The sequence below is a fragment of the Mobula birostris genome, chromosome 4 (genome assembly GCF_030028105.1).
Source record: "Mobula birostris isolate sMobBir1 chromosome 4, sMobBir1.hap1, whole genome shotgun sequence".
NCBI classification, from domain to species: Eukaryota; Metazoa; Chordata; class Chondrichthyes; order Myliobatiformes; family Myliobatidae; genus Mobula; species Mobula birostris.
The window spans coordinates 146,457,265-146,484,754 of record NC_092373.1 but is presented as its reverse complement, the minus strand read 5'-3'; the positions used below and the strand labels follow the sequence as shown (position 1 = coordinate 146,484,754).

At 42.4% G+C, this 27,490-nt stretch overlaps 1 protein-coding gene across 12 annotated transcripts in view; it reads right to left on the bottom strand.

The window, feature by feature from the left end:
- LOC140196661 (ETS-related transcription factor Elf-2-like) overlaps positions 1 to 24,282 on the bottom strand; it is a 160,693-nt gene extending 136,411 nt beyond the window's left edge. For 3 of the 12 annotated variants that reach the window (XM_072256225.1, XM_072256224.1, XM_072256230.1), the window contains exon 1: positions 23,221 to 24,137. The gene's annotated coding sequence lies outside the window, so the exon portion shown is untranslated. Of the gene's footprint in view, positions 1 to 23,220; positions 24,141 to 24,162 lie in introns of those variants that run through there. The other 9 variants (XM_072256235.1, XM_072256229.1, XM_072256236.1 and 6 more) reach the window with 6 other exon arrangements.
- Between the last annotated feature and the right edge of the window lie 3,208 nt (positions 24,283 to 27,490).

Below are 27,490 nucleotides of genomic sequence, written 5' to 3'. Positions count from 1 at the left end.
AGTGCTTTGAGAAGCTGGTGGTGAAACACATCAACGCCTGCCTGAGAAAATGAATCGCGGGGTTCTATATGATATACATACTTTAATAATAAATTTACTTTGAACATTTCTTGCACTGATGACAATATAAAAGGTGGGACACTGACACTGACTGAATGCACAGATGTCCTCATGCAGTGTCTCTGCCCAAAAACGCCAACAATTCCTCACGCATGCCTCCCCCCACCCCCCAGCACCCGCATGATGCGGCTCAATTGGCTGAGTTTCTCCAGTAGAATTTTTGTGTTGCTCCAGAAACTGGATGCATTTGTTTACTAAAGATGTTAAGATAACTGTGCTTAATCTTTGCAGAGGTAACCTTTGGTCAGGGCTACGTTATGCAAGTTTTACTCTGGGTGATTAAGAATGTAAACTAGAGCCCATGATGAGACATGGGAAGTAAAACAACTAATTTAGAGTCACAAAGTTGTACTGTTCTTCAGTCCACTAAGTCCATGCTGACATTTTTGCCCATCTGTACTGCTTCCATATACTTCAAAGCCTTGCCTAATTAAGTGCCTGTCTAAATGTGTCTAATTGTAATTATATCCTGCTCCACCACCTTAACAGGCAGAGGAGGTTACAGATGAATCACCCTGTGTTTTCCCAGCCTTTTAAAACTCCTTCCTCTCACTTTAAATTTATGCCCCATTCTTTTGATAATTTTCTGCATTTTTAGATTTTTAATTTGTAAGATTTCGATCACTTGACTTCGTAAGTGCATCACTTTGGGTTCCTCTTCCAGCCATAACAAGGCATGGCAATGCAAGGGGTTTGATTTGTAGGTCGATGTGTAATCTGATCTTGGGATGTACATTTGGCTGAGTAATATTGTTAGAGGAATAGTTTGTATTTGTAGATCTTCACTCCATGGATGCCTTGAAGCTGTTTTGTTAATCCAAAGAACTGGAAGCTATTACATTGGTCAAAAATTAATTTTAAAGGGCTTAAAAGAATGAAGAAAGGGGAAGGGAAGGAATTCGTTTTAGGAATTACAGACATTACTTAGATAGTTAAAGACCTCTGGCATTCAAACATTGTACAGAAGGCTGGAATCAGAGGAATAAGGGATTAGTGACATCAGGCTTCTGACTAAGTTTACCAAGGATTGAAATTGGAAGATATTTAGGAATTTAACATTTCAAGTGCTGGGGAGTATGAAATTGTGCAGCAATTACATGGTGAATGAATGAAACTTGAGGTTGGTTAGGATGTGGGTTGTAGAGTTTTCATCACAAACAAGAGAAAATCTGCAGATGCTCGATATCCAAGCAACACACACAAAATGCTGGAGGAATTCAGCACGTCAGACAGCATCTACGGAAATGAATATTGGCCCGAAATGCCGACTGTACTCTTTTTCCATAGATGCTGCCTGGCCTGTCGACTGTACTCTTTTCCATATATGCTACTTGGCCTGCTGAGTTGAGTTTTCATAACCCGATTGATGGAGAATGAGGAGTCAGCCAAGAGAGTATTAGAATAGTGGAGTCCGGAGATGACAGATTTAGAATTGGAATTGTTTCAAGGACTCTTCATCTTGTGTTCTCGATACTTATTGCTTTTTTTGGTATTTGCACGATTTGTTGACTTTTGCTTGCTGTTTGCACACCCAAATTGGTGCAGTCTTTCATTGATTCTATTATGGTGATTGTTCTGTTATGGATTTATTCAGTATGACTCCAAGATGAATCTCAGGGTTGCACATGGTGACATACATGTACTTTGATGATAAATTTACTCAAAAATTCGAATTTTGTTTTATTATTGTCATGTGTGCGAACATACAGTATGTAACGTACATGTGCATATGAATTATATAGATCAATTTACACCACAGTGATTGAGGTAGTATAAAGTAAAATAACAAGAGGCTGCTCCAGATCCAGCACATTATCCTCCGCAACTTCCACCACCTTCAACAGGACCCCACCACTAAGCACATCTTTCCCTCTCCACCCCTCTCCACTTTCCGCAGGGATCGTTCCCTCCACGACTCCCTGGTCCACACGTTCCTCCCCCACAGATCTCCCACCCAGCACTTATCCCTGCAAGCATAAGTGCTACACCTGTCCTCACACCTCCTCTCTCTCACCACCATTCAGGGTCCCAAACAGTCCTTCCAGGTGAGGCAACACTTCACTTGTGAGTCTGTTGGGGTCATCTATTGCATCTGGTGCTCCCGGTATGGCTTCCTCTACATCGGTGAGACCCGATGCAGATTGGGGGACCGCTTCGTCGAGCATCTCCGTTCCGTCCGCCACAAGATTCAGGATCTCCCGGTTGCCACCCACCTCAACCCTGCTTCACATTCCCATTCGGATATGTCCATACATGGCCTCCTCTACTGCCATGATGAGGTCAAACTCAGGTTGGAGGAGCAACACCTCATTTACCATCTAGGCAGTCTCCAGCCCCTGGGCATAAGTTCTCCAACTTCTGGTAATTCCCTCCCCCTCCCTCCCCCCATTCCAGTTTCACTCTGCCCCCTCCTCCAGCTGCCTATCACCTCCCTCATGGTTCTGCCTCCTTCAACTACCCATTGTGTTTTCCCCTATTCCTTCTTCACCTTTCCTGCCTATCCCCTCCCTGTTTCCCCTCCCCCCATCCCTTTATCTTTCCCCTTACTGGTTTTTCACCTGGAACCTACCAGCCTTCTCCCTCCCACCCTCCCCCCACCTTCTTTATAGGGCCCCTGCCCCCTCCCTCTTCAGTCCTAACGAAGGGCCTCAGCCCAAAACGTTGACTGTTCATTTCCACAGATGCTGTCCGACCTGCTGAGTTCCTCCAGCGTGTTGTGCGTGTGGCAGAATAAAGTATTTCAGTTACAGAGGACGTGCTGTGCAAGTGACAAGACAGTGCAAGGTCATAAAGTAGATTGTGAGGTCAAGCAGCATGCCAGATCATGATTCAACAGTCGTATAATAGCAAAGTATACTCTGTGCTTAAGCCTGGTGATATTTGCTTTTAGGCTATTTTATCTATACAAAAGTGAAGAGAGAATGTCTGAGGCAGTGGGATCTCTGAGGTAAAATCCACAGAGAGGAGGCCGGTTTCTGTGATGTGCTGAGCTGTGTCCACAACTCTGTAGTTTCTTACAGTCACAGGTAATTACAATACCAAGCCATAATACATCCAGATAGGTGCTATCTATGGTGCATCGGTAAAAATTGGTTAAGGGTCTACTGGGACATGCTAAATTTCTTTAGCTTCCTGAGAAAGTAGAGGCATTGATAAACTTTGATTGGACCAGAACAGGTAGTGTTCACTCTTCGGAACTCAAAGCTCTTAATCTTCTCAAGCCCAGCATCATTGATGAAGCCATCAGTATTTGCACTGCTCCCCTCCCTGAGGTGAATGACCAGCTCTTTTTATTTTGTTGATATTAAGGGAAAGGCTGTGGTCATGACGCCATATCATTAAGCTCTCTTATCTCCTTCCTGTACTCTGACTCATCATCATTTGAGATACCCTTGCAACACAGTCATGAGTGTACAGGGAGTGAACTAGGGTAAAGTAGACAAGCAAATTAACTGTAGATGAATTAAGGTGTATTGAAAGCAGTATTACAGGGGTGGAATTAGGCACACACAGCTGAAGGTCATGGAATACGATGCATACACTCAGTGGCCACTTTATTAGGTACCTCTTGTACCTAATAAAGTGGCCACTGAATATAAGTTTACGGTCTTTTGCTGCTGAAGCCCACCTACTTCAAGGTTCGATGCGTTGTGCATTCAGAGATGCTCTTCTGCACATCACTGTTGTGATGCATTATTTGAGTTACTGTCACCTTCCTGTCAGCGTGAACTAATCTGGCCTTTCTTCTCTGACCTCTCCCATTAATAAGGTGTTTTCACCCATAGAACTGCCATTCACTGTATTTCTTTTGTCTGTCACACCACTCTCTACAAACTCTGGAGACTGTTGTGCATGAAAATCCCAGAAGACCAACAGTTTCTGAGATACTCAAACCATCCTGTCTGGCACCAATGATCATTCCACAGACAAAGTCTCTTGGATCACATTTCTTCCCCATTCTGACGTTTGGTCTGAACAACAACTAAACCTCTTGACCATGTCTGCAAGCTGTATCACCATGCCTAATGCACTGAGTTGCTGTCACATGCTCAGCTGATTAGATAATTGTATTAACAAGGTGTATAGACATACCTAATAAAGTGGCCATGGCACGTATATCTTGTTAGGTGGGCTACTGTTTGGCTGAATACAGTAATATGTGAGGAGAATTGATTCTTTGTCAATGGTGCAGAGTTTGTGATAGAAGCCAAAAATGTCTTTTGTCTTCCCAGCGTTTGTATGCCTCTGTAAAACTAGAGTCAAGGGCAAGCAAGGTGCTAAAGAAGGAAGCGAAGCAGTCAACAGCAAGGAAGGAAAGTTGCTGCTGGATGTCATCAGAACACATGTGAAAGTGAACCCTGAATTATTGCCATGGGCCAGAGTGTAGTTTAAGAGGTGAGGCTGGATTCTTGAAGAAAATCATAAACAATAGATTCTGTAGATCCTCCAAGAGTCCCACAACCTTGTAGTGTGATTTGGAGGCTTGTGTGCCTCAATGACCCAGAGGGCTGTGTTGGCTAGAGTCGGGGTTTATGCTTTGGTTCTTGGTAAGGTCCCTATGCCAAACAGGAAAACTAAGAGTGGTCCACAAATCCTCCAGGTTTCGGGTTTCAGCTCAGGGCTAACAACTCTGACTGGTAAAAAAAATTGTTACAGAAACAGGAATGAGGAATCCTTCTACATCTGAGTGCGATGGTATTCCAGAGTCTCCACCCAGGGCCTGCATGACTGACAGCAGAGGAAGCTAATAACATGATGAAGAAAGCCCTGAACACTGCCAGAGATGGAGGATCTTTACTACTGCCCTAAACATCAGTAGGCATAATGGGCAGTAAGTTAGCAAGCAAGATTCTGTAAATGCTGGAAATACACAGCAACACACACAAAATGCTGGAGGAACTCAGCAAGTCAGGCAACATCTATGGAAATTAATAAACAGTCATCGATTCAATCTGAGACCCTTCCTCAGACTGAATCATTGACTGTTCATTCATTTCCACAGATGCTGCCTGACCTGCTGAGTTCCTCCAGCATTTTGTGTGTATCACTCTGGACTCTTGAAGAATCTTTATTTTAGAAGCAATGATGTTACTTGGTGGGCACGTAGCCAAGTGGTTAAGGCATTGGACTAGCTACCTGAAGGTCATGAGTTCGAGCCCCAGCCGAGGGAACGTGTTGTGTCCTTGAGCAAAGCACTTAATCACACATTGCTCTGCGATGACACTGGTGCCAAGCTGTATGGGTCCTAATGCCCTTCCCTTGGACAACATTGGTGTCGTGGAGAGGGGAGACTTGCAGCATGGGCAACTGCTGGTCTTCCATACAACCTTGCCCAGGCCTGTGCCCTGGAGAGTGAAGACTTTCCAGGCACAGATCCATGGTCTCACAAGACTAACGGATGCCTTTTTTTTTGATGTTACTTGGCCAGGCAAGGAATGACCTGAGTGTGGATGATCTCACACTAGGTAGGAAAGAGGCCTTTTGTAAGAATGGTGCAAATGACCTTTTTAAAATTTGGAGATCATGGGAATGAAAAATGTACTTGTTTCGAATCACATTAGTTACTTTGGCTGAGGCAATTTTGTTTTGCTGGAGAATGTTTAGAAACTTGTTTGATTTAAACAGAGTTGTTTGAAAGATAGGCACGGCCTTGTGCTGTGTATCAGAGGTGGAGTTAGAGTGTGAGAAGGCAGACGAGTGCCTCCATGATTGAGGTTTTGAAAAGAAGAACAGCAACTTACTATCACCTGGCATTAGTTGGTTTGAAAACTATTGTGCAATTGAATTGTTTCACAGAGCCAACGCCTTTCAAATATTTTAAGCACTATCCATATAAATAGGCTAGTTTCATTTCGTGTTTTTTTTTTAAAAAGCAGCACAAAGAACCCAATGACCTTGTTCAAGGATCCCAAGGGGTCTCTAATGAACAGTTGAGTTGGAAATGCAAACAAGAGTTGTTGTCCTGATGGCATTTCTAAGATAGTACTGTGAAGAAGTAGGAGTGTGCCTATTGTAATGTAGCTTGCTTCAGGGTGTGTATAGTGCAAGTTCTCCAAATATAACCGATGTGAAAGTTCTAAAGCTAAACAAAAAAAACTGGGGAAGGAGTCATGTGCTGTGTGAGGAAGGTTTCAGCGGCTGCTAAGATTGACTGTGACAGTAGTTGTATAACATGGCAATAGCTGTAACCAGACTAAAAATAGTCCCTTGATATGGATCATTTGGCTGCTTTTTCCTACTCTGACTTGACAGTTGGTAAAAGAGGATCAGCTTCTGAACCTGGGGTCTGTTGCCTATTTCCACAGTTCTATGCTGAAACTATTTCAGATCTTGAGTCAAGATTACAAGAATAGGATTGCACTCTCACTTGTTGGCTGGCAGTGAATTCAGCAGGGCAATGAGAAGGAAGTTTGGCGCACCTCAGGGTTGCGTGCTTAGCCCACTGCTGTACTCCCTTCCCAGCCAGGATGATGGGGCGAGGCAGAGCTCAAACGCCATCCACAAATTTGCAGATGGCACAACTATCATTGGCAGAACTCCAGATGGTAATGAGGCGGCATACAGGAGTGAAGAGGGTCAGCTGGTTGAGTGCTGTTGCCACAACAACCACCTTGCACTCAGTGTCAGGAAGACCAAGGAATTGGTTGTGGCCTTCAAGAAGGGGAAGTTGAAGGAACACGCACCAGTCCTCATTGAGGGATCAGCAATGGAAAAGGTGAACGGTTAAGTTAATGGGTGTTAACATCTAAAGATCTTATGGGTGTTATAAGAGAGGCTGAAAAGCAAGACCTCAAAGTTATTAACCTTTGGTTTATTACTCGCAGTGCCAAGTGCTGGTCAGGGCAGGAATAGAATGATAGAACAAATGAATGTGTGGCTGAGGAACTTGTGCAGGGGGCAGGGTTTCAGGTTTTCAGGTCACTGGAATCTCTTCCAGGCCATGGACGACCTGTGCAAAACAGACAGGTGAAACCTTAATTGGAAGGGAACCAATACCCTGGCCAGGAAGTTAGCTAGTGCAAATCAGGAGGGCTTAAAATAGTTCGGCAGGGGAGATGGGGACAAGAGCACCAGGTCGAGAGTGTAGAAGGAATGACAGGAGGTTAGATATTATAACCAGTATGAATAGGCAGGTGCAAGGTAATAGACACAATAGGACAGACTGAAGTGTGTGCATTTTAATGCTTGTTTTAGGAGTAAGGGTGATTAACTTAGTGTCATGGTCAATGACACTTGGTTGAAAGAGAGACAGGAACAGATGCTTAATGTTCCAGGGTTTTGAGGTTTCAGAAAAGATAGAGGAAAAGCAAGAGAAGGAGGTAAAGACTACGTGGGGGTGGGGGGAGGAAGGAGGAGGGGACCGTGAGTTGCACTATTAATCAGGGACAATATTACAACTGTATTCAGAGGAGGCATAATGGAGGGTCATCCACGGTGTCGGTATGGGTAGAACTCAAAAAAGAAAGAAAGGTGTAATCACTCTGATGGGATTGTACTTCAGTCCCTCCAGCCCCAGTAACCACTGGGACAGTGAGGGAACAGACAAGCATAGGTGTAAAATCAACAGGGTTGTTTCAGTGGGTGACTGCAACTTCCTTAATATAGATGGGACCTCCCGAGTGCAAGGGATTTAAATGGGGCAGAATTTGTTCGGTGCATCAAAGTACACCCATGTACAGGGCAGTAAAAACCTTGCCGCAGCATCACAGGCACTTATCATACAAGCAGCAATCACAAAAACAAGTTATACACAACTTTTATAATAACACAATTAAAACAAAAAACATGTCCACTTTAGTTAAAAGTGATCAGAGTATTGCTAAACTGTGATTACTGTTCTGCTGGTTGGTTCAAGAACCAAAGGTTTGAAGGGAGGTAGCTGTTCTTGAACCTATTGTTGTGAGACTTTAGGCTTCTGAATCTCCTGCCTGGTGGTAGCTGCAAAAAGATGGCATGGTCCAGAGGGTGATAGATGTTGCCTTCTCGAGGCAGTGTCTCTGTAGATGCCGCCAATGTGCCTCTGATGTAGTCGGCTAAGTCCCCTACTCTACTTTGCTGCACATTTGAATTGCCAAAGCAGACAACGATGAAGTCTATTAGAGAGTTTGACGATAAGCTGAACCTCCTAGGAAAGTAAAGATGCTGGTGCACGTTCTTTATGATTGCATCTATGCACTGGGCCCAGGACAGGTCGATATGTCAATGCCAAGGAATTTCAAGCTGCTGATTCTCTCTGCCAATCCCCCAATGTAGCCAGGTGCCTGTTTGCCCTCCTTTCCCTTCCTGAAGTCAGCAAACAACTCTAGTCCTGCTGCCATTGAACAAGAGGTTGTTCTTGTAGCACCACTCAACCAATGACCTATCCTGATCTGGTAAGCTGACTCATCACCACCTGTGATCTGTCCAAAAGTAGTGCTGCCGACATTTTTTCAGAAAGGCACTGAAGCTGTATAGGGAGTAGAGCAGGAGGCCAAGCATGCAGCCTTGAGGTGCACCTGTGCTGACGATCTGCAAGGAGGAGATGTTGTTACCAATCCTCTCTTCCTGCGCTGGGTGTTATAGTTCTCCCTATCAAAGCATGTGTAAAAGGTATTGAGCTTATCCAGGAGTGGCGGTTTGTTGCTGTTTATGCTACCCAACTTGCCTGGTCGGAAGAAATATTGTGCAAGACCTGCCACAGCTATTGAACATCCATCATGATTCCAGTCTAGTTTAAAATTGCTTCTTTGCACTCACAGTTGCCTTCCAGAGGTTCTACCTAGACTTCTCAAACAACTCTGTGCTGCCAGTGCTAAGCACCACAGATCGAGCCCTCAGATTACAAGCTTCCTGGTTCATCCAGGGCTTCTTGTTGGGGAAAAGACTCGGAGTCTTTTTGTGGATACACACTTGTCCAGGCACGTCCTCATGAAGTCATTGAAGACTACAGATTATTCATTTAGTGAATTCTTGAACATATTCCAGACCACTGACTCAAAGGAATCCTGAATTCAATCCTCTGCTTATGCCATCCAGCTCTCTGTAATCCTCCTCACTGGCGCCATATTCTTCAGCTCTCTGTAATCCTCCTCACTGGCGCCATATTCTTCAATCTGTCTGACCGTAGGCAGGTAGAACAGCCAGGTGTTCAGGTTTAGCAAAGCACAAACAAAGGATGGAGCGACAGGCATCCTTGATTGTGGTAAAGCCGTTGCTGAGTCCATTGAATCATAGTCTTACATGTGATCTCTTCATAGCAGTTAGGCAGGCTCTTATTCAAGCTGGCCTGAGTAAAGTCCCCTGCCACAATGTGGCAGGCATTGGGATACTACTTTGGTCCTTGGTAATCACAGTACTTAGATTCCCAAGTGCTAGCTTGATATCTGCCTGAGGTGAGATGCAAACTGCAGGTGAGAACTCCCATGGAAGAAAAGGCATTTGGCACTTTACTACCAGATGTTCCAGATAGGGTGGTAGGAATGAGATAAGACCACATCTGTGCACCATGACGGGTTCATCATAAAGCAGAACCCTCTGCCTTTTCCTTTGCCCAATGCTATGGTGGACCGTAAAACCCCAGGCTGGGGCAATGTGTCAGGAGAGTTGGGCAAGAAATAATTCTGTGAAATAGAATACACAGCAGCCCCTCATGGCCCTCTGATAAAGGAATCTTGTTCTGAGGTCCTCAGGCTTGGATTAACAGGATAAGAAAGAGGATATGCTGACACTTGGGACAGATGAATCTCTGAGGCTGCATGGGGTATACCCCGGTTTACTACAGGAAGCAAGGGATTGCTCTACCATTGGTGATAATCTTTCCATCCTCAATAACCAGAGGAGTAGTACCAGAAGATTAGAGAGTGGCAAATTTTATTCCTTTGTTCAAGTAGTAAGGAGTCCGTACGTCCTCCCCATAGAATGTGTGCTCCGGTTTCCTCCCAGTCCAAAGATGTACCAGGTAGGTTAATCTATGGACACCCTTATGTTGTGAGACACAGTGGTCGATAAGTTACCGGAGCAGAATTTTGGGGATAGTTTTTGTGAGCATTTGGAAAACCATAGCCTAATTAGGGACAGCCAGCATGGCTTTGTGCAGGGCAAGTCATGTCTTACAAACTTGATTGAGTTTTTCAAGTTGATGATGACAGTGATTGATGAAGGTAGAGCTGTGGATATTGTCTACATGGATTTCTTTTTTACTTCTTTTTCACTTTATTGTCACCAAACAATTGATACTAGAGCGTACAATCATCACAATGATATTTGATTCTGCATTTCACACTCCCTGGAGTACAAATCGATCATAATTAGTAAAAATTTAAATTATAAATCATAAATAGAAAATAGAAAAGGGAAGGTAAGGTAATGTAAAAAAAACCGAGAGGCAGGTCCAGATATTTGGAGGGTACGGCCCAGATCCGGGTCAGGATCCGTTCAGCAGTCTTATCACAGTTGGAAAGAAGCTGTTCCCAAATCTGGCCGTAAGAGTCTTCAAGCTCCTGAGCCTTCTCCCAGAGGGAAGAGGGGCGAAAAGTGTGTTGGCTGGGTGGGTCGTGTCCTTGATTATCTTGGCAGCACTGCTCTAACAACGTGCGGTGTAAAGTGAGTCCAAGGACAGAAGAATTGGTTTGTATGATGTGCTGGGCTGTGTTCATGATCTTCTGCAACTTCTTCCAGTCTTGGACAGGACAACTTCCACACTAGGTTGTGATGCACCCTAGAAGAATGCTTTCTACCGTGCATCTATAGTAAGGCATTTTAGTAAGGCATTTGACAAGGTCCCTCATGGGATTCTCACCCATGAAGAAGATTAAAATGTTTGGGATCCACTGTGAATTGGATGTTTGATTTCAGAATTGCCTTGAAGATGAGAGTAGTGGTCAACAGGATTTATTCTGGTTGAAAGTCTGTGACTAGTGGTGCTCAACTGGGATCTGTACTGAATCCTCTGCTGTTTGTGAGATATACAAATTGCTGGGGTGAAAACATAAATGGGTGGGTTAGTAAATTTACAGATGATACAAAGATTGGCATTGTAGATGTGGGAAAAGGAGAGGTCCCACAATAAGCTTGCTTAGTCTGGAAATGGCAGGGGCTGAGGGGAGATCTGATAAAAGCTTATCAGATTACGAGAGGCAGTGACAGACATCCCACCCTGCAAAAACTCATTTCAGGGAGGTAGCACCCCTGCCCCCCCCCGCAACCCCATATCCACCCCCCCCACCAGTCGACCTCCAAGGGTGTATGTAATACTTTGTTTGGTGATCTTGTCTAATCTGTAAACCAAGTTGGGTATATGCAGAAAATGTGACATTAAAACATGTACTTATATTATATTATCATGTTTGTTCTATTACAACTTTAAGCAAGTCTACAGTGAGTTTGGCCTCATCACGTAGGACATCAATAGCGTAGCTCCTTAGCAGCCAGCCAGCTAGTTTAAATAACGTTAGCTATGCTAGTGAACAAATGACACCTGTTAAACTCACTTCAACTTGTCTTTTACATTTTAACCCACCATGGGCAATAGAAAAGTCACTGTTGCAAAGCAACACTGTCATTATTTTTGAGGTCAACCCACAGAGAAAACTGATAGGTCTACTTAGCAGGGGTCCCCAACCTTTTTTGCACCGCGGACCGGTTGAATATTGACAATATTCTTGCAGGCCAGCCGACCCCGGGGGTGCAGGTGCTGTTAATCACAGCCAGAATATAGGTGATAAGTCACTTATAAATGGCTAATACACTCAATTTCATTTCTAAAAGGGTTTATCTAACGAATTTAATATTAAACACACAGCACATATTTTCCTCGCATGAATATAGTGATAAGTCAATTATAAGTCAATAGCATCATAACATTTTAAGTGACGTTTGGATATTAAACACACAGCGCATATTTTCCTCGTATGAACATATGAAATCATTGCCACACACCAATATCGCTGAATCAGTGGAAGCCCTGGGCTTGTTTCCCTGCAACAAGACAGTGCCATCGAGGGGTGATGGGAGACAGCGATACTCGAAGGGGGTTCTTTATGTCCAGTCTATTCTGCAATTTAGTTTTCATTGCATTCAGTGCAGAAAACTCCGCTTCGCAGAGATATGTTGGAAATGGAAGCAACGTTTTCAGTGCTTCCGTGGTTATCTCAGGATATTTAGCCCTGATTTTGATCCAGAATGCCGACAGAGATGTTATGTCAAACATACTTTTCAGCCCGCCGTCACTTGCAAGCTCGAGGAGTTCATCTTCTTCCCACACTGACATGGATGACGCAGGCGTAATGACCTCGCATGTGTTCAAGTTCAACAGTGCGTGACAGGGAATGAGGAAAGGTGCAGCTGACTCATATCGTTTCATATCACCAAATCATGTTGTATCCTCACGGCCCGGTGGTTGGGGACCACTCTTAGCACGAAGAGACACCAATCAGGATGCTCGCTCTCCCTTTCCCCCTCTTTCTCAAAAACAAATCGATTTCCGGGATATTGTATATAATTTCCAGGCATCAGGGAGCCACTATCAACATGCGGGAGACTCCTGGAACTTCTGGGAGAGGTGGGATGTCTGCAGTGATAGAGTAGTGAGTCAGTATCCTTTACCCCATGGCAAAAACAGCTAACACCAGAGGGCATGAATTTAAAGACAGATGGGGCAAACTCTTAAGATGTACAAGGCACTTTTTATTTTTCAGCACAGAGAGTGTAATGTGCCTCAAATGCACAGCCTGACGTGGTGATGGAGGCAAATCTGAAAAAGGTGCTTTAGAGGCTTTTAGTCAGGCACATGAATGTGCAGAGAATGGAAGGTCAAGGACATTGTGTAGGCAAAGCTAGTTTAGTTGTACATTTGATTACTGATTTAGTTGGGCGTAACATCATGGGCTGAAGGACCTATTCTTGAGCTGTACTGTTGTATGTTCTATGTGTGGACCACCTTCAGCCCAATGATATGAACACTGATTTTCCTGTTCTGGGTAACCCACACACATGGTGTTCTCCTCCCACTTTCATATGCCTATCAGCTGCACATTCATACATTCTCTGAATTTTCTTGCTGACATCTCATTCGTACAGGAGGTACAAGACAAAGTAACAGAGTTTCTAACAAGCCACAGACATGGCTAAGGCTTATCAGAAATTCACTGACACACACTGCATATGGGCACAATTGAAAATGCTCTTAAAAATTCCAATACCACTTCAATAAGAAAATGAGGAACAATAAACAAAAGCTCAATCTGTGTATTGTTATATTTTAACAAACATATGGAAAATGTTTGCCAAGCAAATATGAGCATTCATATCACATGCACACAGAAGATTAAAATGTGTATTAATAATTATTTTTTTTTAAATTCAGGAATTTGTAACATTAACAAACACAATTACCCATACAATTCCCAGTGACTGAAAATGGATCACACTGAACACTGCTGGTCCAACAGTGGACTTAACCAGTAAGGCTGTTTATGCCTATAATCAAATATTTACGATCTGCCTATGGCTATTAAGAATGGTGTGCACTGTGGGATTAGGCTGCAGGCAGAAACCAGTGAATCCTGAATTTGAGGGGCTTAGTGAGAAAACTCTCTAAGCCTCCTGGCTAAAGTAAAGTGAACGGACAGGCCAAATCCAAATTCCAGAGTACACTGACACTGCTCTTACTCAAAAGAGTGGCTTTGCAACACATCACCTCTGGAAGTGTTATTCAATACAAACAGGAATGAATTACAAATTATATCTGCATTCTTCACTGGGGCAGGGCAGGACATCAGGACAGTCACTACCTCATGAAATATAAATGCATTTTGTTAAGCTTTAAAACAAGTACTCTGCAACATCACCCATGTGTTATGGAATGAATTAAGATTTCAGTTCACACAAGCAATGTAGATCTCACAGTCACAGAACTGGAGATCAATCAATACTTTCTACTTCATACATGAAAAAATAGTTATATATATCAAAAAATACAACACATTGCCACGTCTCCAGTGGAATACATTGCAGCTCTGGCTTTGATCTGTTAAAGCACAATTCCAACATTAACATTAGAACACAGCTGAAGTTTAAAGCTAGTTCCTAAGATTGTTGCTACTGAACATTTCCTTGGGCCTATTCTGTAATGCCATTTACTTGGTACGTATGTGGTTCAGTTTGGCTCAATCACACACATCTAGTAAAGCAACAAAGTGTATTCAGTTACACAATTCCTGACGCTTTGAGCTTGTTGCAAGTTCATTTAAAGTACCAGAGCTTTTCCCCCCACAACTCTGAATTCACAACTCCTTTTACACATTCCACAAATTTTGCTCTGGAAAACATATAGGGAACAATAAATCAGTGGGCGAACCTAACAGATCAACAATAAAATTTACTCCTTTGAAAATCATTCTCAAAATGAACACCATGACAGCAAAACCTCACTACCCACAAACAGCCAAACCAGCATCACCTTGATAATTAACCTGTCAGGAGCACAATCTGAACTGATTTTTTTCCCATACATTCTCTTACTTTTCAGAATCAAAATCAGGTTTAATATCATCAGCATATGTCCTGAACCTTATTGTTTTGTGGCAGCAATGTATTGTAATACATAGTAACAAAACTATGAATTATAATAAGCATATATTAAAAAATTAAATTGAGTAAGTAGCACAAAAGGAGAGGTGACAGAGGTCTTTAGTGTAGGATGTCGCCTTGTTGAGGCATTGTCTTTTGAAGGGGCCCGGAATGCTGGGGAGGCTAGTGCCCATGATGGAGCTGGTAGAGTTTACAACTTTCTGCAACTTTTTCCAATCCTGTGTAATGGCCCCCTCCATACCAGGCAGTGATGGAGCCAGTTAGAATGCTCTCCACAGTACATCTGTAGAATTTGAGAGTGTCTTTGGTGACATACCAAGTCTCCTCAAATTCCTGTTGAAATATAGCCTCTTCTTTCTGATTGCATCAATTGTGTTGGGCCCAGGATAGATCCTCAGAGATGTTGACACTCAGGAACTTGAAACTGCTTACCCTTTCCACTTCTGTTCCCTCAATGAGGACTGGTGCGTGTTCCCTCAACTTCCTCTTCCTGAAGTCCATAATTGTTTGGTCTTATTGACGTGAGTGCAAGGTTTTTGCTGCAATAGCACTCAACCAGCTGATCTACCTTACTACTCTACACCTCCTTGAGGCTGAAAGAGTATTCATCCCATTTGTCATTACTATGTTAACTTTCCTGTGCAATTTCCTTACCAACTCACCCAACTTGTTGATGTAGAAAATTGGAGGATCACCTGTTTCAATGAATTCATAATCCCCTCTCCATATAAGGTCCAACAGTGCAGTAGATTTTCAACAGACCAAACCAAAATGAAGACAAAGGAGCATTCAAGGCAAGTCAGGGAAATGCTAATAGAGAAGCACAAAGGTAAGGAAGAGTACAAGACCATCTCAAATGCACTGAACCCACCTCAGAGCTCAGTGCAGTCCATCGTGAAAAAGTGGAAAAAACAGGAAATCACAAACCACACCACCTAGGTCAGGCCACTCTGCTAAACTTAGACGCCAGTGAAGAATGGCAATTGCAAGAGAGGTGACTGTGACACCAACAGTCTCTCTGAGTGAGCTACAGAAGTCAGTGGCTGCAAGTGGAAATGAAGCTCATGGCTCCACAATCTCTAAGGCCTTGTGCAGAAAGGGTATTTATGAAAGACTAGCAAGGAAAAAGCCCTGGGGGAGAAAAGCGTATCATTGCTAGTAAAGACTTTCCAAAGTGTCACTTAGAAGATACTGTGAAGAGATGGAAGAAGATCTTGCGCTCAAGTGAGATTGAAGTGGAACTCCTTGGCCTCAACACTAAATGGTACGTGTCATGTAAATCTAATACTGCATATCAGCCAAGTACATCGCTGTTGTAAAGTATGGTGGAGGTAGCATCATGCTCCCAGGAGGATGCTTTTCAGCAGCAGGGACTGGAAATCTGGTCAGGAGTGAATGCTGCTAAATACAGAGAGATCCTGGGTAAAAACATGCTTGCCTCTGCAAGAAAGTTTAAACTGGGAAGGAAATTAATCTTTCATTAGGACAACAACCTGAAGCACACTACAAGAACAACCAAGGAGTGGCTTCAAATGAAGAAAATTGATGTCCTTGAATGGCCCTCACAGTCCTGACCTTAACCCAATCGAACATCTCTGGCAAGACCCCAACATTGCTGTCCACCGTTGCTCCCCAACTAACCTGCCAGAGCTTGAGCTATTTTGCAATGAGGAATAAGCAAATGTTGCTCCATCACACTGTACTAAGCTAATAGAGACTTACGCAAAAAGGCGACTGACTGTAAGTGTGAGAGGTGGTTCAATTAATTACGGAGCAAAGGAGGATGAATACTTTTGAACTGCTGACATTTCAGTTTTTGAGTTTAAGTTTTCTGTGTTTTACAATTGTCCTTGTTTTTGGGCTCTACTGTGAAAAAAGGAAAACGTGATTCACAAATAAAAATTCCCAGTTAAATTGATCAAACTTTTAAGTTTAATACTCATTTACATGAACAAAGAGTTGGGGGCTAAATACTTTTACAAGGCAATGTATTTATGGAAAAATTTGTAAGCCATATCCCATTTACAGAAATGGAACAAAATGTATCTGGCAGTTATTATGATGTCAGTCTGCTTTCAGTCCTTCAGTGATGGAAGTGTTGTTGACAATGCGATCAGGCAGCCATTACTAACACATCACCTGCTCATTAAAGATCAGCTTGGGTTTTTCCAGATCATTCAGCTTCAGACTTCATCACCCTTCACATGACTGCTGGGATTCAACCTTTCTCCCCCTATGAAAAAAATTGAAAGTGACTGCCCTATAGATCAAGACAAAATCTGAATGGCGTAAAGAAGCCCTATTAAATCTGATGGCAGTAGAAATCAAGGAATAGCTTGCCAGTGGCTCGATTTGAGTGAAGCTCCATTAACTCTCAAGTAGTTAACAGGATCCAAAGCAAAGCAGCCTGCTTGATTGGCAACCCATTCTACCTCACTCTTCCACCAAAGGTGAGCTCCAGAAAGGGCTCTTCAGCAACTCAACCAAGTTTTTTTAAAAGCACATTTAAAATTTAACCCTTCTACTTCCCAGAGTGGCAAGCGTAGACACAGGTCCCCAGTCGCTCACCATTCTGTCTTGGAAAAGTAATTGCCAAATGCTTTTAGGCTCAAATACTGGAACTCCAAATCCACACTCACCATGGGAATATCTTCACCAGCAGGACTACAACTACTCAAGGTGGTAGCTTGCTTTTGTAAGAACAATTAAAGATGATCAATAAATGCTAGTTTAGCCTGCAACATTCAAATCCCATGGAAAAATAAACCATCAGAAAAGAACAAATGGCTTTAAACTGGAATTTTAAAACTCAACACCTGAAAAACTCACAGCCTTTACACAACTTTAGCTGACATTCAAAACCAGCTCTGGACAATCAGCGGCAAATAGAATGTTAACCACGCCCCGATACAATTCACCATTTGCAATTAAATTTAATTCCCAATGGAACAGGCAATAATGTGGATTGCCTTAGTCCAGCCTACTGAATAGTCAGGAACAGAATATTACATGATAACAGTGTTATAATTATTCTGCAGGTAATGATTTCAAATTGTATTAGAGAACAATGCTGCACATAAAATCCTCTCATAATGCACTGCTATGATTAGCTCCAAAAACATGGGAAAGTCGTGTGACATGATTTTCTTCAAATATCTAACAGATGTTCTTTACTGTGTGCCCACTTCCTAGTGCTGATGTCATCACCAAAATTTGCCCCATCCAAAATATACTCTATATGCATCAAGCCTCATGTTTTCATCTACAAGGCCCATAATGTGTATTTAAACCTTTAAAGCAATTAGAAATTATAGTTGTACAGTGTCCTCTGAAAACTTGGTTTCAAATCCAGTCGATACGACATGCCGAGCAACATACACAAAATGCTGAAGGAACTCAGCAGGCCAGGCAGCATCTATGGAAAAAAGCACAGTCGACATTTCGGGCCAAAACCCTTCGGCAGGACTGAAGAAGAAAAGCTGAGCAGTAGATTTGAAAGGTGGGGGAACGAGAGAGAAACACCAGGCGATAGGTGAAGCTTGGACGGGAGAGGGGATGAAGCAAAGAGCTAGGAAGTTGATTGGTGAAAGAGACAGAAAGCCATGGAAGAAAAAAGGGGGGAGAGGAGCACCAGAGGGAGGCGGTGAGTGGGCAAGGAGATAACATGCCAACAGTTTTTGTTTCCCCTCTCCACCAGTCATAGACTGAACTGGGTTGTGAATTCAAGCTTGGGCTAAGGGGGCTGCCCCCGCCCCACTAATAAATCAGCAACCTTTTGAGGGCTTTTCAAGGTTAACTCTCCAATAGGCAGAATTTATACAAACACAGAGGGCAGACTTGAAGACTGACTACTTTATTATCACATAGATGCTGGAACCAGGTGCTAGAAATGAAAAGTCATTCCACAATCAGTATTTCTTACCAAGTAGAAATGTATTTTCTTTTGGGGGGAAATATGCAGAGCCACAAAATCCACACAGATAAACAACATTTAAAAAGTGGTTGCAGTTCTTCCTTCTGATGACTGGATCACAATACTTCCGATCTAATTTTTAACCCAAATATCCAAATACAATTTACAAAGAATGTGGAATTTTAAAATTTCACAGCTTGAATTGGACAATCTATCTGGAACAGAGAGCTTTTCTCTTACAGGATTGGCACCTGAATCTTCACCACATCTCTGCATCCCAATCCATAATTACAGTCTCCCATCTCCGTCAGGCACATCAGCAACTGCATATAGTCCCCGAACTATGAAGTACAAGGAAGGGGCCTGCTGACACCAGCTGCAATAAATCGCAAAGTTGTAACTTTTACCTGCTGGTTGATTATTAATTATTGGCTAAATACCCGGAATTTTCAAGGCCTCCCCCCCTCCACCCCTTCACCAAAATATCTTGACAACAGGTCTTATTGTATAATGCACCTCACAGGATTTTACAATGGGCTAAGCTGCTCAAGGGTCAACAGCCTCCATTTTTATGCAGCACCAGAAAATCTGCAGATGCTAGAAATCCAAAGCAGTGCGCGCGCACGCGCACACACACCCCACACACACACACACACACACACACACACACACACATACACACAGGCTTACAGTCCTGGTGAAGGATCTCAGCCTGAAACATCAACTGTTCACTCTTTTTCATAGATGCTGCCTGGCCCGCTGAGCATTTTGTGTGTGTTCCATCATTCTGCAGACTATTTCTGCACCGGCCTGTAGTGTCCAATTCAAGCCTCCGGAGCCAGTGAAAGGGATTACATATAGTAAGTCTACGCCTATGCAATTTTGTCAATATTTGTCAAGACACACTCAGAAACCCAAGTACAAACAGGCAATTCAGGGCTACAGGGACCTGGCAAAGAAGAGGGAGTTTGAAGCCTGGAGGAGATGAGCCATGATCACAGAGAATGGTGCAGCAGGCTCGATGAGCCAGATGGCCCACCTACTTTCCTACTGTCTCATCTTCTTGTGCACCCTGCACTGATTGAAGGAAGCAAACAACATCTCTATCGTAGTTCAAACCTTTATAACATTAATATTTTAATCTATAATGAATGCCAAAGCAATTTCAATACAGCAATTATTGATAGAATTTCCTTGGGAACAAATCTGCCTCGACCAACTGCATATCACCACATTGGATACAAATTCTCCAGTGTGAATGTACTTCTCTAAACAAAATACAACCAGAACGTAACCCTACCTTGAAACCAATAATAGCTTTTACAAAGTTCAATGAAAATTTTGCTTTTAAACAACACAAATTAGTAATTAGTTGACAGAAGCATGAGGATGGGAGCACATCATTCAGCCCCTCAAAGCTGTTCTTCCATTCAGTGGGATTGAACATTGATGATCAGTGGTTTAACTGCATCAACCCAGCTTTACTTCAGATCCGTCAGGGCCTTTCACAACAATATTTCCTGCCACAGATCGCGGTGGTGGCCTAGCCCGTGCAGATATTTAAGGTGGAAGTTGATCGTTTCCTGATCGGTCAGGGCATCAAAGGATATAGCGAGAAGGCAGATGTACAGGGTTGAATGGGATCCAGGATCAGCCATGATGGAATGGTGGAGCAGACTCAATGGGCTGAATGGCATAATTCCGCTACGTCTTATAGTCCAAAATAAACCAACTGCCCTACTATCAATTGACATTTAAGAGTTACAAATTCTCTTATCAATTTTGCTTCAGTTCAGTCCTGAAAAGGCTGCTCTAATTTGCAAAGTAGTCCTCAGTCCCAAACAAGAGAGACTGCTTGCTTCTATTCGCTCTTCGTAACTTAACCCCTCAAAGGCATCATGTTTATTAATCAGCACATCATTTCCTCACAGGCCAGATAGAAAGGTTTCTGAACCAAAATATTCACTTTGCTTCTCTCTCTACGGACACTACCTGGTTCAAGTATTTCTGACATTGTGGTTTTTAATCTCAGATTTGCAGTAACAACAGGATTTGGCTTCTGCACCTCACCTAAGAAATAGAGCTGAAATCTGCTCACGATTTCACACACACACAGCTCTGAGATCACACACAGCTTTATATAACTGTAAGACGATAAAATCTGCAGATGCTGGAAATCCAAAGCAACACACAAAAAATGCTGGAGGAACTCAGCAGGTCAGACAGCATCTATGGAAATGAATAAACAGTCGACGTTTTGGGCCAAAACCCTTCATCAGCACCTTATAGCTAAAGCCTTCCTGATCAATCCTCCAGATATCAAGCATAGTGTTCAACTGTTTTTTTTTACTCTACACTCCAATGACTTCATATACCCAGCCCAAAAATAATCCACACCCTGCAAGTATTTTCAGACCTCAAAAATACAAAATGAAACTGAAACATTGGTTAAAATTATTTATGCTCAGAGCCAAACAACCACTTACCAATCAACAAAATCCAGATTTCAGCATCTGCAAATCTCTTTCAACTGCATTTTACTACTGCACCTGCTCCAACAATTTGATACTGAATGGAGCTTCAGAATCTATGTATTCAATACAATCTATTTTGGAAACTCAAGCAAACATTCAAAATGTCACATCTAATACTCTCAAAGAGCAAGTAACTCTCCCAATACACCAACCTGGGCCAAAACTAATAATAACAGATTAGATGGTCTTACAGCCATTCGTGGGATCATACTGTGTCCCATTTTAACAAAATACAACTATCCCTTTAATATCTTTGAAACTCAGTCTCAAATTTGAAATTAGCCTTCACACAATTCACCACACTCCAAAAATTAATTGCATTTGATACATTTCAAAATCCTAGAGCTATTTGATTTTTTTTAAAATAACTACATAAGCACAATCCTCATTTTACTTTTGGATGCAATGAATACAATGTTATGAAAATAACTGTTAAAACCATTTAAAGTCAGCTCTGGGTGTAAATGTGAATACTGCAGTCAGTGTACAAGATGGGGCGGCACGGTTAGTGCAATGCTTTACAGTACTGGGGACCCAGGTTCAAATCCCGCCACTGCCTGTAGGAGTTTGTACGTTCTCCCCGCGACCACGTGGGTTTCCTCCGGGTGCTCTGGTTTCTTCCCACAGTCCACGCTCCCACCATCTGGAAGGCCAATTGGACATTGTGGGCTAGGGGTAAATCAGGATTGCTGGGAGGCGTGGCTTGAAGGGCCAGAAGAGCCTATTCTGTGCTCTATCTCAATAAATAATAAAAAGTAATAAATAAATTGCACAACACATCTAACAGATCAGTACACTTTTTCTGCCTTGAACTTTTTCAGTTAATCTGAAACTGGCTTTATCTAGTGTCAGGAATTAACTGCTGTTGCTCAATAGAACAACACAACTGGTGTCATTTCTGTTCTTAAAAGCTTACCTATCATCTTGAGCTTATAAAAGCTTCTGGCACTAAATAATTAATTGAAGACCCTTTTGGAATATATCTAATGACTACATTGCAATGGCCTGGATGTTTAAAAACATAACACACACATGCATTATTTTCCATAGCCTCATTGTAGCACATCACTGAGCCAATCACACTTCAACATTCTTTTCCAGTAAAATACTCTCAATACACCAAAATGATTAGCTCACTTATAAACAATATTAGCATTCAATAACTGAAGTATATCCCTGACGTTGGATTAGAACTGCAGAGACAAGGTCACAAATTTCAACAATTACATTTTAAAAAATCAATATATTGAATGGCATTCCAAAAATGACCTCATTTTCCCCCTTTAAATAAAATCAGGAACATACTATATTTACTGCGTTGTAGGAGTGGTCTAGTTAATAGCATTCCTTTTAGATCTGTTCCATCATTTACCATAGAAAGTATGTTAAATAATCAGATGCTCCATTCTAGTATGCAATTGTGCATTATTTACAATGCGCCCAAAAGGAAATAGACAAACTCAAATTAAAAGTGAATTACTCTGCAAAAAAAAGCTAGGCAAAAAGGCAAAAGTTACAAATGTACTATTAGGGCTATTTCCAAATTAGAGGCCAGATCTGAAAGCCTAATCTCTGCTACTATAACAACCTCTTCAGACATCGGAGGGGCTGTCATTTTCCCCTTTTGAAATATTAACTGCACGGCAACAACTTTAAAAGTCATGTTGTACTGACAAACAGGAATCGAAACCAATTTATATACACCCCAGAAATGCATGTTTAAAATGTTCAAAGGTGGGGGGGGGGGGTGTTGAAGAGTGAATTTCATTTTCACCACGTTGTCCGCAGTTGAGGAGCCAAAGGGGTGGGGAAGATCATCTTTCTCCCTAGGCCTTGGTCATAAATAAAACCGAATTACAACAGCTCATTGCAATCAAAACTCAGTATACAGTAGAATTCAGCTGAATCGAAACCAAAGCCCTGGCAACTTCCGAATACGAAACTGTATAATGTTTCAAACCTAAAAACGTCTAGAAATGTTCTATTAACTTTAGAGTGGAAATAAGTTATAAACTGATTACATTCGGCAATTCCCCCAAGCTGTGCGGAGTGTGGAAGTGAAACGAGTTGAAACCGCTTTCTTACCTCTCAGAAGGCTTTCCAAACAGATCTAAATCCAAGTGGAAAAAGGCTGTGTTGTGTTGTGTTCTTTTGCTGTGTCACCAGGTTATGGGTCTGTGTATATGCCGTGTGAAGGTTCAACTATGCACGGTCTGGGTTGTTGCCGATCCCCTAGTTCTCCAGCAAGCCTGATGGTTTCGGTTTACACAGAGAGAATGAAGCACACTTAATGCTGCCTGTCCTCCCACCCTCTAGTTCTCTCTCTCTCTCTCTCTCTCACATGGGCTCGATAGGCTAAATCCAGGTCACAGCTTCCAGATTCTCACACAGCAACACAACGTCAAACCTACCAAAAAAAAATCCCCTTTCCCAGAAATTATTCCACTGGCCGAGAGGCGAGGATGGGAAAAACAATCAGCTGATTTGCATCACCCACCAACCATATTTCGAAATTCTACTCAACGTCATCTGATTTTTCTCGCGGGTCGCTTTCCAATGTTATTGTAAAAAGGCGCGGAAATGAAAGAAAAGGTAATTAATCCAATCAATACTTTAAATTAAATATTACCAATTTCCCTTGAAATGGGATGCTATTTAACTACCACTGTTATCAGCTGGAAGTAAAACAGAAGGTATGCCTCCTCAGAACAAGTTTGTTTACAATCTTTCCCCCACTCCTTAAAAAACCATAAGAAAAAAATGTAACGGGATGTTTTAGCCAGTTAATTGGTTTAAAAGATGACAATGTTTAGGCATGAAGAGGAGAATAACTTATTTTCTCTGGCCGGTGACACATTTTGATTAATGTTAATAGTAGGGTGGGCAGCACTTTCAGAAACGGCATCGGCCCTTCATGCAGTTGGACGATTTTCTCCAGTCCAACATTCGAAAACGGAACGACATCACACCAATTTAATGTTCCTAATTAGAACCTCGCCAACCCTGACGTTCTGCTTTGGAACGTACACTTTCGAGATCCGCATCCATTCGATGAAAACTTGTTTTTCTCACTCTCGGAAATAGGATGTTCGGTTTATGGGATTTTTTTTTCTGAAAACGACCTTCCACCCCATACTTTCCACCAGAGTTCAGCCGTGAACATGCAACTCAAGAAGAAGGGACGGGGTTGCTTTCGTAGCAGATCAATCTAGAATGGGCAACAGGAAGTCCCGCCTCTATCGCAGCAACAATTGGCTCTCGTCCTCCGACCGGCTGGTGGGACTGGAATAGATGATGTAACTTTAAAACGTGAGCAGGTGGACCGTGAGGCTGCTGCGAATAGAATTATCTTCTGGCATTCTGGAAGGGGCAAACTCATATATGGTATATGTGATCCGTTTTCTCCATGCAAGAAGATTGATGAAATATGTATGCAATCTAATTGACTCCAAAGTGAATTATTTAGCTGATTGAAGTTGATCATGAGGATTGATCTGAATAGATCAAGGACTGAAACTTAATCCCCAGAATATCCTGGAGAAAAAAACACTGGATCACGGAAATTTATATTTTCTGGGGGTTTTTTGGGTGTGTACAATTCTAGAAGAACTTCATAGCTCGAGAGGGAATGCAAGGGAGATATGGCAGAATGTTAACAAGGCTGAAGATTTGAAAATCAGACCGGTACAGCATAGAAACTCACGGGAGTTCAGTGAGACCCTTCTTCTCACTGTGTACGCCAGCCATCAATCACATATGCCCATGTTACGCTAATCCCATTTTGTTATTCTCTCTACATTTGTATTTACTTCCCTAAAATAACATAACTTTACAATGGAAAAGGACATAGCCTCATAACGTTAAATGGCTTCTCTTTACACAGATGCTGTTTGAGTTTTCACAGCTTTACTCGTTTTTAGATTTCAGCATCTGCATTTTTGTTTATTTTAAAATAACTTGCTATTCAACAGTTTAGAGATCATGATGGTTTGATGTCTGGTTCACTGAATAAATTTGCCATACTCCCCTTGTACTCACCAAGATCCCAGTTCTCATCTTCTTTTCCATTTTTCTAGGCCCTGGTTCAAAAACACAAATGCATACACACCTCCTTTGAACTTACCTCCCCACCTTAAGTGCATGCGTGCCCTTGGATATTAAGCATTTTGATCCTGGGGAAAAATATTAGCTGCCTACTCTGTGTCCCTCATAATCTTATAAACCGCTGTCAGCTCTCCCTTCAGCCGCCACTGCTCCAGAGAAAACAACCCAAGTTTGTCCAACTTCTTATAAAGTCTAGAAAGTACCCTGTTGAACCTCATCTGCACGCTTTCCAAAGTCTCTGCATCCTTCCTGTAATGGGGAAAAGAGAACTGAATGCAGTACCCTAGATGCAGCTAGCTGGAGTTCTATAGTTGCAACATAAGTTCTCAACTCTTGAACTCAATTTATAAAAGCAATCGAGCCACACGTTGCCTTTGTCACCCTGTCAACCTGGGCTTGCTGATTTATGTCAGATCCTGGTCCACTTACAAACTCTCCCCTCGGTTTTCAAAGCCTCAAGTAAGCCTTCACAATCTCGAGGTTCCACCACATCTTCAGTTCATTCTCTGCTGCCGTTGTAAGTGCTGCCTCCAACTGCCCGAGCCCCATTGCATTGGCACAGTTGGTAGAGCTGCTGCCTGACAGTGCCAGCATCCAGGGTTCGATCCTGACCTCTGACGCTGTGGAGTTTACACGATGCTTTACAGCACTAATCGGGCTTCAACTCACGCCCTTGTGTGTAAGGAGTTGGTATGTCCTCCCCATGTCCGCTTGGGTTTCCTCAGGGTGCTCTGGTTTTCTCCCACGTTCCAATGACCTACAGGTTAGGGTTAGTGAGTCGTGGACACGCTATATTGGTGCCAGAAGCACGGTGACACTTGTGAGTTTAAGTGGCTCTTTCAGGTGGACAAAGCAGACTCCGGAGCACCATTCTGCATTTGGCCTGTTATTCAGAGGCAAACATATATCCCAGATGATATGCTCCAAATTGAGAAATCAGAGGTGCAAAGGGTTTTGGGAGTCCGAGTGCAGGATTCCCTAAAAGTTAACTTGCAGGTTGAGTCAGTGGTCATCATCATCGTCGTTGTCCTACTTTAGCATTTAGATCTCCCATGACAATAACAATATCTACATCTAGATTCGAAAGACCTCGGCCTAATCAGAAATCTGTACTGGGAACAAACTGCCGCTGAAGAATAGATGGAGAAGTGAGTCCGTTTACAAAAATCAAGAGCGGCATTAGACAAGGCTGTGTTTTCTCCCCTGATTTATTTAATGTGCACAGTGAAACAATATTGCAAAAAATAAGAGACATCTTGGGAATCAAAGTTGGTGGTGAAAACATCAATAATTTCAGATATGCGGATGACACTGTGTTAATTTCAAGTACGGAGGAAGAACTACAAAACTTAATTGATGTAGTTGTTGAAGAAAGTGCAAAAATCGGTCTATCTATCAATTGCAAAAAGACAGAATGCATGGTGATATCCAAAAAGAAGGAGAATCCTATCTGCAGGCTGAGAATAAATGGGGAAGACATAAAACAAGTACAGAACTTTTGCTACTTAGGAAGCTGGGTTACATCAGATGACAGGTGCGACATGGACATCAAAAGAAGAATAGGGATGGCGAAAGACCCCTTTACGAGAATGAAGAGTATACTGAGCAATACTAAACTAGGCATGACAACTGGCCTCAGAGTACTGAAATGTTACGTTTATCCAGTTATGTAATATGGGTCAGAATGTTGGACAATATCTAGTAACATGAGGAAACGAATTGTAGCAGCAGAGATGTGATTTTTGAGGAGGATGCAAAGAATATCGTGGACAAAATGAATAACTAACGAGGATGTCATGAACAGAGCAAACACAAAAAGAGAAATAATGTATAAGATCATGAAAAGGCAACGTAACTTCATTGGACATGTGATTAGGAAAGAGGAGTTAGAATGCACGGTAATTATGGGAAAGATTGAAGGGAAGAAAGCAAGAGGAAGACAAAGACAAATGATGCTGGAGACAGCAGCCAGAGAATTGGAAATGAATACCAATGAATTGATCCACTTTACCCGAAACAGGAGTGTGTGAGCCATGGCAGTCAAAGCTCAAACTGGGCACGGCACCTGATGATGATGATGATGAATATAACCATTCGTTTCAAGATGACTAGAATATAAAAGCAAGGATGTAATGCTGAGGCTTTACAAGTCATTGTTCAGACCACACTTGGAGTATTGTGAGCAGTTTTGGGCCCCTTATCTGAGAAAGGATGCGTTGGCATTGGAGGGAGTCCAGAGAAGGTTCACAAG